This window comes from Macrobrachium nipponense, chromosome 43, assembly GCF_015104395.2.
Source record: "Macrobrachium nipponense isolate FS-2020 chromosome 43, ASM1510439v2, whole genome shotgun sequence".
In the NCBI taxonomy this organism is placed as follows: domain Eukaryota; kingdom Metazoa; phylum Arthropoda; class Malacostraca; order Decapoda; family Palaemonidae; genus Macrobrachium; species Macrobrachium nipponense.
The window spans coordinates 22,320,720-22,333,219 of NC_061104.1; the positions used below are offsets into that span (position 1 = coordinate 22,320,720).

General features: G+C 36.2%; 1 protein-coding gene across 22 annotated transcripts in view; it reads left to right on the top strand.

Annotated features, from left to right (window-relative positions):
• The window catches only part of LOC135213567 (microtubule-associated protein futsch-like), a 699,290-nt gene that overhangs the window by 325,809 nt on the left and 360,981 nt on the right, over positions 1-12,500 (top strand). The gene's annotated exons all lie outside the window — the stretch shown is intronic.

Genomic DNA, 12,500 nt, shown 5'->3' on the forward strand with positions numbered 1-12,500 from the left:
CCTAAAAAACAAAAAAACAAGTCTTTATTTTAGACTTCTTTGCCTTTTTTTGAGACTTTAGCTCAGAATGTTATGTGTTTCATTTCATATGGTGATATATTTTGAAGCAGAGACTTAATTTAAGGTTTTACTTATTTTAAAAGGAATCTATTCCTTTTTCACTCATACTTTTAGTCTGTTTTGTATAGTTCTTATGTATAGTTATTATTTGTATATTATTATGTGTTGGGTGTGGATGGAAAAGGAGAGATTTTTATATGTGCTGACGGTAAAAATCGACAGCCGATATCATGTTGACCAATGGCGGTGTCTGAGCATGAGATTCCGCCAATCAGGATTATCCTTCAAGATATCAGCTGCGGAAATTTACTGTCAGGAAAAAAAACCTCATAGCCTTAGATATACTATGGAATTGTGCTGTTTATGTATGATTCAGATATCACGTTAATCAGTTGACCTTTTATGAATTAATAGCTGTTATATTGAAAGCGCGTTCTTTATCCTTTTCCATCGATGACTCAAAATATTATCAAAATATAAACATGTACTTCTACCCTGTTTGCATGTTTAACAAATGTGTCATAGCAGTAGTGTAATGCAACCCTACTGTAACCGTGTTTATTACTGCATCCGTCCTTATTGACTCGCATTGTGCTAATAAACAAAACCCTTTTATGAGTTGATAATCTTGGCTGTTCGTGATATTGTTGTTGACATGGCTAATGGAACCCCTGTTTTTTTTTTAACATCGTATGCGCTAAATATGTTTTTTTTTTAACGCTTGTGTAATGAACGCATGGTATGAGAATGTCATAGTTGCAAGTCATGTTTTTAACGTCTAATAACAGAAAGCTTACTTAGCTGAGTCCGTGGTTCGTCTTCCACAGCAGTCAGTAGGTTCTTCTTCGGATAAATGCTTCTCGTCTAAAGAAGAACCTGCCGAGAGCGTGGTTCGCCTTCCACCGCAATCAGTAGGTTCTTCTTCAGATGAATGCTTCTCGTGTATAAAGTATATATGAAAAGTTCCTTGTGTAGTATAGTGCCAGTGCCAAGTCGTGCCATATTTGTTAAGGTAAGGAGTTTTAACCAGTAAGCTAAAAAAAATATATTTCTTTAACTGAATGCGTTATAAAATTACACAATGGAGATGCTTCTTAATGAAAGAAATTTAAAATAATTCTTAATGTGAAGATTGATTCTTGTAAAGACCCAAATTGCCATAGACTCTTATTAGTGTGGATAACTCTCTCAGCTAAGTGAGCCCAAGAACACGATGTTGTTGTTGTTGTTGTTGTTGTTGTTTTGTTGTTTTTCTCGAATGTGTTTGGCGTTTCGACTCAAATAAAAGAAAAATCTATCTTTGGACGATGCTCCAGCATGGGGAGTGTGTTATGAATTTTTAATATTTTATTGAAATTTTTGTTTCTTTAGTTTTATTTGTAAATACTTTCGTGCAGTGCAGTCCGTCTGTCGCCTCTAATTTTTCATTTCGTTTATACATTCATATTAGGTCTTGCATAAGTTCTCTTATACATATTGATTATACATTACGTGACTTCTCTTTTTACATTTTGATTATACTTTGTATATCTTCCCTGTTACTTTTTTTTATCGTACATTGCATAGTTTTTCTTTTAAATTTAAATTATACATTGAATAGCTTTCTTTTATATTTTTAGTTATACATTGCATAACAAATTTTTTTACATTTCAATTATACATTGAATAGCTTCTATTTTACATTTTAATTATACATAGCATAACCACTTTATTTTACATTTCAGTTATACATTGAATAGCTTCAATTTTACATTTTGATTATACATTGCATAACTATTTTTTTTTACATTTTGATTATGCATTTACGTCTACATAAACTCCACATAAATTCTCTGACCATAAACATTCACACGACACTACAAACGATCTTGGTGGTTCTGTCATAGTCGCGTTGTGTACGAGACTTGTATGTTGCTCGTTTCTCTCTAAATTTTATGATATTTTGTTGTTATCTGTATCGGTATTCGCTAAGGCTTCTCCACAAACTATCTACATATACTGTAGCGTGATTTTGTATTCTCGGTAGACTGAGATTGAACTAGGACGTGTTGTTGTATTTCAGGTAGCTTATAAATGATAAATGCGCATTTTTTCTCTCTCTGTCTAGCTTTTTTTTTCTAATTATTAACAATAATAACTTTCAGTGTAAGAAAGTAAAAAATAATTCACTTGATTGTACATTGTTTACATGATATTAAAACATACAAACACTTTATATATATATATAATATATATATATATATATATATATATATATATATATATATATATATATATATATATAAACTTCCTTATATTGGGCAACTTAAATCCATTCTAATAAAAATACTGAACATTAGGTCTTGTATATGTTAAAATGAACTAATTATTCATTTTATTTAATTTTGTGTATAAAACGTAAACCTGTATACTAACTATTGAATAATACCCATTGAAATATATATATATATATATTATAAGAATATATATATATATATATGTATATATATATATATATATATATATATATATATGTATATATATATATATATAATATGTTTATATATATCTATATATATATATATATATATATATATATATATATATATAGATATATATATATATATTATATTGAAAACTTTGTGCGAAGACTTACAATTTTTTTATGATTTGAAATAGATTTTCAATTCCATTAACATTCAGCTTTAATATATGTAAAATATTTTATCGTTGATTTTAAGATTTTTCCGGATGGATAGATTTGTAAACGTGCGTTTTCTATTTACCTCCATCTCATCAAATATTGAACTAATTCCTATATACGATTTATATAGAAATTATTACCCTTCCTTGCAATAAGGACATTTGTTTTGTAACTCGGCAATTACGTAGTTACATAAATATTCGTATATTCACACGTCATATCTGCCAAGAGCAAGCCATATAAGATTACAATTCCCCTGTATTTCTGTAACTTACGTAAAAGGTCATTGCGTGTTACCTATAATATTTGACCTTGCGTAACCGCGTGACGTCCCGCGGACGTAACGGGGCGTAACGTAAGCGTAACAGGAGATGAGGTAAGAGCGTTAATGAAGAGGGCCCAGGTAAGATAAACACCTTTATCGATTCGGTGATGCAGCAGAGCTTAGTCAGACCTAAGGCCTAGTGGGTAGGGTTGAGAGTTGCAAAACATTTTGTTGGTTTAGCAGTTAAAGATGGATGGGACAGTATATATCTCTGAAGGTTGGTTACGGGATGAGTTTCAGGAATAGCAAAGAAATATATCTGTGATTGACAGATTAATACAAAATTGTTATTATTATCATTAGAAAACAATTGCTTAATTGAATGATCCGATTCATGAATATATATCTATCTATCTATCTATCTATCTATTATCTATCTATTTATCTATCTATCTATCTATCTATCTAGATAGATAGATAGATAGATAAAGGAAGTAAATTGTAAAATACACACATTTTGATATATATTCTGCCAATCCAATATATATATATATATATATATATATATATATATATATCTATATATATATATATATATATGTGTGTGTGTGTGTGTGTGTGTGTATATATATGTGTGTGTGTGTGTGTGCGCGCTCATCATCACACAATTAAAAACAGCCCCAGACAACCAACAAACGAGATAACATTCCAAAATGCGACTTCGAAAGCGCGGCCCCCCCCCAAAAAAAAAAAAAAAATCAATCACCGAAAGTTTTGCGCTTTAATGGTAATACATTTCGGCGCCGAATGCTAATGAAGGGGGTTTGGGGGCACATTCCAATGTTTGTACCCCCGAATTCCCTGCCATTATGCCCAATGGTGGTTCCCCACTCTCTCTTTTGCATAAAACGACATAAGCGCCAGTAATGAGTCTTAGTTCGTACAGATTGCGTTTGTTGCTGCGTAGCGAGAGATGGTTTGTTAAAGGGAAGGACACAGTGTTTGTTTGTTTGTTTGTTTGATAGCATGCACGTGCCCTCACACAAACATGCATACACACACCTATATATAGTGTGTGTACATATATATATATATATATATATATATATATATATATATAATATATATATATATATATATATATATATATATATATATTGAGCTTGTGACATTTTAAAATTAATTTATTTAGTATTGCTTTCAAATTTCGGTGTCAATTTGAATTCTCTCTCTCTCTCTCTCTCTCTCTCTCTCTCTCTCTCTCTCTCTCTCTCTCTCTCTCTCTCTCTCTCTCTCTCTTAATGAGATTCATTTCTTTATGTTCAAGTTTGTTACTTTTTTTTTTCTCTCTCTCTAAATGACACCGAATATTCATCGTCATGATTCCCTAGATTTGGAGTAATTATAAGTAATCTTCTTTTTTGGGGAGATTTACCCCAATAAATCCGTCTTAAGATCGTGATTTATATGAATCATGATTCTCTTGAAGTGGCGAAGATTCATATTAAAGATGCCTTAGAAACACTGGAATCTTAATTTCTTAATTACAGTAAAGTACATCATATTTAATATTATTAACTTTAGGAAAAAATCGAATAGAATTTTTGTGTGATACCTTGATGTGATGGCTCTTGTATTCTGTTCCTCGATTACTCTCTCTCTCTCTCTCTCTCTCTCTCTCTCTCTCTCTCTCTCTCTCTCTATGTGCGTCACACCCTGATATCACTTGTATTCTTTTCCTCGTTTAAGTTCCCCAGTCCCCACCCCTTCTCTCTCTCTCTCTCTCTCTCTCTCTCTCATCTCTCTCTCTCTCTCTCCATTCACATCATCCTTAGCATGACTATTATTTCTTTATGCTCCTTCCACCTTTGATCAACACCCCCCTCATACCTCAATCCGCCTCCTCTCCTCCTCCTCCTCCTCCTCCTCCTCCTCCTCCTCCTCCTCCGCGGGCTCATTTATCAAGGGCCTCTTTTCATCCTGTCTCGCAAAAACTCGGGAGTGCGATAATTGTTGGCGTAACCTTGGGCGCAGACGATTGTCATTCTCTCTCTCTCTCTCTCTCTCTCTCTCTCTCTCTCTCTCTCTCTCTCTCTCTCTCTCTCTCTGCTGTTTATTCATGTTATATTATCTACCGAAAGAAATTCCTACTCTCTCTCTTTGTCACTTGATTCTTTATTGCTGTTATCTCTATCTCTCTCTCTTGATTCTTTACTCCTCTCTCTCTCTCTCTCTCTCTCTCTCTCTCTCTCTCTCTCTCTCTCTCTCTGAGGGGATAGGATAATCCTTGGAAAACGGATACAAAAGACAAAAAAAAATAAACAAATAAAACAAACATGAAATAAAACAGAAAGCAATACAACCCTGACATTTATTTTGGTAAATAAGTCGGTCATTTTTGTCATTTGTTCATTTTCAGTGAACATTTTCTCATCTTATATTATGTAGCTGGGTATGGGCGTATAAATGTCAAATGTTACAAACATTTTCATATGAAAACATTTGGAATAATGTTTGCCCTGTTTAATACGTGGCTTTTTTTCTTATAGGGAAATTCTTTAACCATGTTAGTGTTTTTATTATTATTTGTATATTGGAACATTATTATTAGCAAATGTTAAATGTTAAAAACATTCCAAAATGAAAGACTTTATATTTTATATATTGGAAAATTATTTGCAAACAAATGTTAAACGTCAAAAACATCCCAAAATAAAGACATTTGCAAAACAAAGGTTGCCCCGTTTATTGCGTGACTTTTTCGAATAGGAAAATTCTTTAACACTTTTTAATAATTTTTTTATTATTGAACGCTTTTTAGCTAATGAATTGGTAACCTGAGCTCATTTCAAAGTTGACGCCCTTATTATCATGCGATGCAAAGTAAAGATGATTTTGGAATTAGCTCAGTGGTCTAGTTCATAATAATAATAATAATAATAATAATAATAATATAATAATAATAATAATAATGGAGCAATCCGATATCACACAAACAAAACATGCAACATGGCTCCAGGAAGTCAAGGAAGAAGAAACAGGGAGAATAAAACAAAGATTCACAGAGATCACGACAGACACAGTCAGACACCAACTAAAGAAAATGCCAAACTGGAAAGCCCCAGGTCCCGATGAAGTCCATGGATACTGGCTCAAAAACTTCAAGGCCCTACACCCACGAATAGCAGAACAACTCCAGCATTGATCTCAAAATCATCAAGCACCCAAATGGATGACCACAGGAAGAACATCCTTAGTACAAAAAGACAAGAGTAAGGGAAATATAGCCAGTAACTACAGCCTATCACCTGCCTACCAATAATGTGGAAGTTACTAACAGGTATTCATCAGTGAAAGGCTATATAACTACCTAGAGGAGACAAACACCATCCCCCACCAACAGAAAGGCTGCAGAAGGAAGTGTAGGGGCACAAAGACCAGCTCCTGATAGACAAAATGTAATGAAGAACAGTAGGAGAAGGAAAACCAACCTAAGCATGGCATGGATAGACTATAAAGAAAGCCTTCGACATGATACCACACACCATGGCTAATAGAATGCCTGAAAATATATGGGGCAGAGGAAAACACCATCAGCTTCCTCAAAAAATACAATGCGCAACTGGATACAATACTTACAAGCTCTGGAATAAGACTAGCAGAGGTTAATATCAGGAGAGGGATCTTCCAGGGCGACTCACTGTCCCACTACTCTTCGTAGTAGCCATGATTCCATGACAAAATAAGTAACTACAGAAGATGGATGCCGGCTACCAACTCAAGAAAAAGAGGCAACAGAAATCAACCATCTGATGTTCATGGACGACATCAAGCTGTTTATGGTAAAGAGCATCAAAGGAAATAGATACCCTAATCCAGACTGTAAGGATTGTATCTGGGGACATCAGGATGGAGTTTGGAATAGAAAAAATGCGCCTTAGTCAAACATACAAAAAGGCCCAAAGTAACGAGAACTGAAGGGATAAAGCTACCAGATGGGGAGCAACATCAAACACATAGATGAGACAGGATACAATAGCTGGAATAATGGAAGGAGGGGATATAAAACACCAAGAGATGAAGGGCACGATCAGGAAAGAATATATGCAGAGACTCAAGGCGATACTCAAGTCAAAACTCAATGGAGGAAATATGATAAAAGCCATAAACACATGGGCAGTGCCAGTAATCAGATACAGCGCAGGAATAGTGGAATGGACGAAGGCAGAACTCCGCAGCATAGATCAGAAAACCAGGAAAACATATGACAATACACAAAGCCACTACACCCAAGAAAGCAAATACGGACAGACTATACATAACAGAAGGAAGGAGGGAGAGGACTTACTAAGCTATAGAGGACTGCGTCAACATTGAGAACGAGCACTTGGGGCAATATCTGAAAAAAACAGTGAAGACGTGCTGGCTAAAGAGTGCATGGGAAGAAGGACTAAAAAATAAAAGTAGACGAAGACCAGAAATATACAGAGACAGGAGAAATACAGACAGAACAGAGGACTGGCACAAAAACCAATTGCACGGACAATATATGAGACAGACTAAAGAACTAGCCAGCGATGACAATTGGCAATGGCTACAGAGGGGAGAGCTAAAGAAGGAAACTGAAGGAATGATAACAGCGGCACAAGATCAGGCCCTTAAGAACCAGATATGTTCAAAGAACGATAGACGGAAATAACATCTCTCCCATATGTAGGAAGTGCAATATGAAAAATGAACCATAAACCACATTAGCAAGTGAATGTTCGGCACTTGCACAGAACCAGTACAAAAAGAGGCATGATTCAGTGGCAAAAGCCCTCCACTGGAGCCTGTGCAAGAAACATCAGCTACCTTGCAGTAATAAGTGGTACGAGCACCAACCTGAGGAGTGTAGGTAGAACGATCAGCAAAGATCCCTCTGGGGACTATGGTATCAGAACGGATAGGGTGATACGTGCAAACAGCCAGACGTGACGTTTGATTGACAAAGTCAGAAGAAAGTATCACTCATTGATGTCGCAATACCATGGGACAGGAGTTTGAAGAGAAAAAGAGAAGGAAAAAATGGATAAGTATCAAGATCTGAAAATAGAAATAAGAAGGATATTTGGATATGCAGTGGAAATCGTACCCATAATCATAGGAGCACTAGGCACGATCCCAAAGATCCCTGAAAAGGAATCTAGGAAAAAACTAGAGGCTGAAGTAGCTCAGGACCTCATGCAGAAGAGTGTGATCCTAGAAACCGGCACACATAGTAAAAAGAAAATGTGATGGACTCCTAAGGAGGCAGGATGCCAACCCGGCGAAAACCCCACACTATAAATACAACCCAGTCGAATTGTAGGACTGTGATAGAGCAAAAAAAAAAAAAAAAAAAAAAAAAAAAAAAAAAAATAATAATAATAATAATAATAATAATAATAATAATAATGATGATTTGACCCCACTTTATTATGCTTTGTAAAGATAGCTTCGGAATTAGCTGAATGTGTGCGTTTTTGATATATATATTATATTATATAATATATATTATAATATATATATATATATAATATATGGAATATCATATATGAATGTATATTTATATGTATTATTTCAGTCAGTGCTCCATTTAGCTCAAGGTAGTAGGATCATAATCCTCTTAGGTTGCCTCATAACACAAGTCAGGCACTGGGTAGATTTGGTATTCTCGTCCTCCTCAGATTTTCCCAGAAAACAATATTTTTTTGGTCGTTTCTCTCTCTCCTGTCATTTTAGGACCTTGACTAATTAAGGCCAGGAGATCGCCCATCCCTAAGGCCTCCATCGTAAAAAAAAAATATTTATTATTTCAGAATATTTCCCCTTAGCAACATGAAGCCTACATCGCCTTGCCTTCGATTCAAATAGCAATTTGCAATTGCAGATTAAACGTATGCGCACAGTCCGCAAATACATAAATTACAGTTGCACATGTTGCTCTAGTCATTACCCAGTACCTACCGGGGATTTAATTACACCTGATCGTAGCATACCCGGGTTTTATGATATTCATTTTGACAGCCGTAATCCGATGCCTTCGTCTGATCGTCGATAATTGGCGAAGCTATAATTAGAATTCGTCTGATACGTAATTGCTAATGAAATTAATGTTTTCCATTGGGAGGAAAATATTCGCATTGTATAAAAATTATATATTAATTGCTTTCATCCAGCTTTGTTAGTTCTGTTTTTATTCCAGTTGTTGTATTTCATAGTTTTTTTTTTATCGTTTTATCTTACCGTACTTCTTAATTTGTAATTTTTATCTGTTTCATTTTGTTTCTGAAGTATATGTATAATTATTCTGTATTATCAAATGTTTTTTGAGAAAGTTAATTAATTACTTAAAAGAGGATAATTGTATCTAAGTGCTTCTACGTTATTCTCAATTATCATGGTCTTCTTCAACTTCTCAATATCAGAATTAATAATTCTTTTAAATCACCCTCTTCCACCCATTCATTATTATTATTATTATTATACCGTCAAAAATTACGATAATGTGAGAGAGGAACGAGGATACAAAGTACAAAAGAGAGAACTACTATATGTGAGAAGGTGGAGTAAAGATAAGTAGACGAAATACAAATGAAGAGAAAAGATGCACAAACCATCAGTAAAGAAAAAGACAAACGTAAGTTAGTAGTTTTATTACAATACTGACGTCAGTCTGAGGGGGAATCGGACGTCAGTCTGAAAGGGAATTCGATGCCAGTCTAATGGGACTAGGGCGTCAGTCTGGATGGGAATTCCATGTAATCTGTATGGGAATTGGCCGTCAGTCTGAATGTAAATTCGATGTTAGTCTGAATGAATGGAACTGGGGCGTCAGTCTGAATGGGAGTCAGACCTCAGTCTGAATGGAAATTCGATGTCAGTCTGAATGCGACCCGGGCGTCAGTCTTAACGGGAATCGGATCGGGCGTCAGTCTGTAACGGGAATCGGACGTCAGTCTGAATGAGAATTCAGTGTCGGTCTTAACGGGAATCGGACGTCAGTCTGAATGGGAATTCGGTGTCAGTCTGAATGGGAATTCGATGTTAGTCTGATTGGGAATAGAACGTCAGTCTGGATGGGAATTCGATGTCAGTCTAAAGGTGAACTGGGCCGCTTCAGTTCCCTCATTTATCGTGATCAACAACCCGTGGGGATTCTTTCTTCCCCAGTTTTGGGGAATCCGAAGGAAGTCTCAGCTAGGGGAGAGTGACGGGATAATTGTGAATAACACCTGCAGAGAGAGAGAGAGAGAGAGAGAGAGAGAGAGAGAGAGAGAGAGAGATCCGAAATAGACGGAAGATAGAAGTAAAGAACGAGAGGAACACGAATATCCGCCGAATTGAAATACAGGAGATAATAAAAAGTTGGAATAAACACCGGAAGAGAGAGAGAGAGAGAGTCAGTAAACAGAGAAAATGGAGAAACCTCAGGATTTAAGAAACATCAGCCCAGTGAAATACAATTAAAGATTAAAGGTTATCAGAACCAAAACATTTATCGTTTTACGAAACAGTCCTTAGCGTCTTCATTTGCTACAGTCTCCCATATACTCTTCATCCCGTTTTCTATAACCATCATGACAGACTGAAGACTTATAAACGTGTTAATTTGCTGTTGTTGATGAAATTTGTGTCCATAGGTTTTTGTATAAGATTTTTAATGGTGGAGGTGAAACGTGAATGCTAATTCATGTTTAGAATGTGTAGAGATTAATGTTGACATATTTTAACACTGCCAGAATGAGCACAGCGAAAGATTTTGTTAAATTATTTTAACAGTGTATCTGAGGAACCAGTAGGCATCCCAAATTTGATATTCTTCATTGCCAGGAAGAGAAGAGAGAAAACGATTGTTAATTTTAACACTTATCTGAGGAACCAAAAGGTATTCCAAGTTTGATATTTAACATCGTCAGAAAGAGCAGAGAAAAAATTTATGCTAAATAAGTCTCTCTCTCTCTCTCTCTCTCTCTCTCTCTCTCTCTCTCTCTCTCTCTCTCTCTCTGTCCAAGCACCACTCTCACAAAATCAGAATCGATAGCAGGGAAAGGGCGTGAAGACATAATGTTGCGGGCGCTGATGGCCCTTCCAGCCCATCATCAAACTCATCCTCACCTGCCCCCTGGAAGGACCTGGATGGACCGCTGAGGGCCCACCCATTCCAGGTTCAACCCCTAACCCACGAGACCCCACTACCCCCTTCCTCCTACACCTGTCACCTACGTTGTAGAACCATGGAGAGTACGTTCATTAGCATATCGGATGTGGCCACTTCCTGTTGGGTCGGGGGAAGGGTCCAGGTCCTAGTGGAGTGTGAGTCCTTGTTCCAGGGATTGGGGGCCTGGTTCCAGAAGGATTCCAGGACGTGTTTCAGGGAGGTTCCAGGACGGTTTCAGGGAGGATCCAGGACGGGTTTCAGAGAGATTCCAGGGCGGGTTTCAGGGAAGTTCCAGGACGGGTTTAAGGGAGATTTCATGACGGGTTCCAGGAGGATTCATGACGCGTTCCAGCGAGATTCGAGATTTCCAGGACGGGTTCCTAGTGACCACCTAACAAATGGGATTTCCTTGATCTGGCACCCACCTCCTCCTATTTCAACTCCACCTTTCCTCCTCCTCCTCCTCCTCTCTACCAGCATTTCCCCATCTCCCATCCTCTCCCAACTCCTGTGATTACTCCACCGCTACTCCCCTCCCCCCTCTTTCTCCTCCCCCACCCTCAAATGCTCATCTACTTCCTGTTTTCATTTTTCCCACATATCATCATTCAGGTACCAACTCGTACCTGTTGTTTTCTCCCTAGTATGACCACCTGAAAATTATTTTTATAATGTTTTTTTTTTTGTCCTCATCTGTGGAATTCTAATTCTAATGGGAAATCGTCTTGGAATTAGAATTCTTGTCTTCCTTATTTTATATATAAAGAAATATGACTCATTGTCGCCAGCTTCATTATCGTCAATATTGCATATATATATATATATATATATATATATATATATATATATATATATATATATATATACTATATATATATATATATATATATATATATATATATATATTACATATATATGTATAAACAAACAACATTCAAGAAAATTAAACCCCCCAAAAATATTATGGTTTTACATTAGCGCATCAGACTTTTCCAATCAAGCCCGCTCGTGCGCGCGCACACACAAAAAAAACAAGAGACAGGTTCGTGGCCAGAAAATCTGTAATCAACTGGCATTGTTTAATTACTCGGTCTCTTCAACGCAGGTAACTAATCAACCAATCGACACAGACGAGGGGAATGTGATCAGCACAGTAGGATTATGCATTTGAAAGATGATTGGCCGTTCAGTGATTAATATTTAATGTGAGAGCCAATGTTCTTTTTTGGAAAATTGTTACGAATCATCTCCGGCATTATGAAGGATCTGGCATCAGATGATATTCAAGGTTCAATTACAGAATAATCGGT